General features: G+C 42.7%; 1 protein-coding gene across 1 annotated transcript in view; it reads left to right on the top strand.

The window, feature by feature from the left end:
• Positions 1-2,817, top strand: part of WNT9B (Wnt family member 9B) — an 18,988-nt gene that overhangs the window by 10,902 nt on the left and 5,269 nt on the right. The window lies entirely within an intron of this gene.

Below are 2,817 nucleotides of genomic sequence, written 5' to 3'. Positions count from 1 at the left end.
TCTCCCATCATCTCCCATCTCCCTGGGAGCACTGAGAGCTGTCTCACCCTGCCATGGGAGCTGGGCAGCTCAGGCTGCTTTGCCACAAAACGAGCCTTGTCCTCCTCTTCCCAGCATGGTTTGTGAGGATTGGGAGGTGGGAGGAGGTTCCACATCCCTGGCTCCTTGCAGTGAGCTCCCTGCTCAGCTGGGGTGATGCTGTGGGAAATCAGGGTCAGCAGGGCACAGTTAAAGGAAAAAAAATCCCTTTAGTGCCTTGGATATTGGTTTATGTAAACCTCTGTTATTCTCAAATACAGAATTTAAACTTATCTGCATGCACACATCTCAGTGCATGGTGACAAATCTCTCCTAAGGCTCTTTTACAGAAATTTGGAGAAATTTGGGCAGAGTGGATGGAAGACCCACTGCTTTTTTGTTTCCCAAAATGCTTTAGATGAAGAAATTGTCTTGTAAGGTCTGGATTTGAGGTAGAAGGGAACATAAACCCTTCCAATGCTTGAGAAAATTTCAATTAAGATGGACACTGAAATGATTTCTTAACAAAAATTTGCAGAGAATTCATATAGGGTTTGCCAGACCTGTCCTGATCCAACCAAAGCCTGATTACAGAGTTTCAGCCCTTCAATAATTCTATTAGCACTTACTAAGCTTCAGTCTTCAGATTTATTGAGTTTCAGTCCTTTGATAATGTTTAGCAACTTAACATTTTCAAAAAAAGGACCTGAAGAAGCCAATATTAATTTTGATGAAAATCAATGCTAATTTAAATTAATATTGGGATCAAAACTTTTTAATGTTTTCTTTTAAAATTATCAATTTTTGTTACATTAAATATCAACTTAATATCTTATTGTCAGCACATGCAAGATCAGATTTTCTTCATTGCAAGGCTCTGGTGTGAATTTTTTAGCAGGCAGTGGAAGGAGCTGTTCTTGATCATTTGAGTGTCTTTCTCTCATCTGCACCTTCATCAACCTCAAAGAACTTGAAAATGACAATTGAATAATCCTCATCTTCAAATAGCTGAAAAACATTTAATTATCTGGCAGTGGCATGCCTTAACATTTCCATGGGCTCCTGACTGACAAAATAAAATATCACCTGTAATTTCAAACCTGTTTTGGCAGATGGGGATAAGTGTTTGAAAGCTTTTATTACACAATCTTAAGGATCAAATGATGATTTAATACAGCCAGGTATGCTGTGTGCACCCCCTGTGTGACAGGACACTTGTCTGGGAGCAATTATTAGTTCTCATTTTCCTTTGGCTTGCAGAGGGGTTTGTTTCTTACAAAAAGGACAGGAATGGTTTCAGCTGCCACTTTTGAGAAGTTTGTGACATTTGTTGGAACTTTCTTGGAAATTGTTGGTCATGCAACTCTCCCCTGTCACCCAGCAGTGATGAGGTGTTTTAGAAATGTTTAAATCATTTGATATCTCCATGGTGCTAGAGAAATCACAAAGAAAAATACACATTTTCAGCAGTCTAAATGGTCTTAGGAGTGCAAGAGAGTGAAAAAGGTCCTTCCCAGTGAGAGGGGGCATTTTTGCAACAGGTGAAAAGCCACATTCAATCTGCAATCACAACAGACAAACTGCTGTTACTGATCTGGATCAGCAGTGCTTTTTTTACTTCTAGAGAAGCCAAAAAACAAACAGGCAAAAAATGAGCCAAGGGTTTTCTGGTTCTTGAAATGCCAGATTTATTTTACCAGTCTGCACCATTTGTTGCTCTTGATAGTTCTGTGGGTACAACTGGGAAACTCCTTTTGCACAACCTGCAGCTTTCTGTGGCCACTGTCACTGAGGACAGCTATTACTCCTCAGTGATGCATCCAAAATCCTCCTGCATTCCTTCTCCACTTCTTTAGAGATCCATGGAAATAGCTACAGTTTAAATGATTTCAAGTTGCACAGGGGCAGTTGGTGTCTTTATAAAACATGTAAAGCAGTGATGACCTTTTGGTGTCCTGGCTGTGTCATTAGGGGCTGCTGGAAGTCAGGTAAAGCAAGATTTCATCTCAACTCAGTGATCTGGGGAAATAAATACCTTTAGCAAAGAGGTCAGAGCCAGCCACTCACAAAACCCTTCTTGAGAAATGAACCCTCTGCAATCCTTCCATCCCTTCATCCATCCCTTTGGCTCCTGCTGGTTGGACCCTGACCTCCCAGCAGTGGTTTCACTGTTGTCATGAGGAACCCAGGAATGGTGCAACAGAGGAGTGATGACTCACAGACACAGAATTTCCATGATGGGAGATTTGGAGGAGTCAGCTGGACAAAGCCCTGAGCAGCTGGCATTGGAGCCAGCCCTGCTTTGAGCAGGAGGTTGTTCTAAAGACCTCAAGAGTCCTTCCATCCTAAATCTTTCTATGCTTCTACGGCTTTTTTTGGTTGGTTGGTTGGTTTTGCTGTTGTTTTCAGAGAGATGCCTCCTCCACCTGCTCTGAAATACTCACACTCCTTCACTACAGCATTGAAAAGCCTCTGACCCTGAGCATCTTTCCTTTGGCACTCACCCCATGGCTAAACTCCTCCTGTTACAATTTTCCCTGTGGTCTGGAGCACACCACAGCACACAACAGTGGTGCAGCAAAATCCTTCTGTATTTATAGGCTGCCCAGCTAAGAAATCCTTCTGGAGAGCTCAGGGCAAGGCTTGGACACATGGAAGGTCCTACCAGAGGGAGCTGATTTTGCTGCAGCCTCATGAAATTCATCTCTGTGCTGGATGTTTGCAGCCAAACTGCCCAGCAGAGACATCTGCACTCAGATGTTCCCCCTGCCCTGAGAGTTTCAGATTCATTTTGTCCCT

This window comes from Parus major, chromosome 27 (genome assembly GCF_001522545.3).
Source record: "Parus major isolate Abel chromosome 27, Parus_major1.1, whole genome shotgun sequence".
Lineage (NCBI taxonomy): Eukaryota > Metazoa > Chordata > Aves > Passeriformes > Paridae > Parus > Parus major.
The sequence above is the reverse complement of the archived record's forward strand: the minus strand, read 5'-3'. Positions and strand labels throughout refer to the sequence as shown.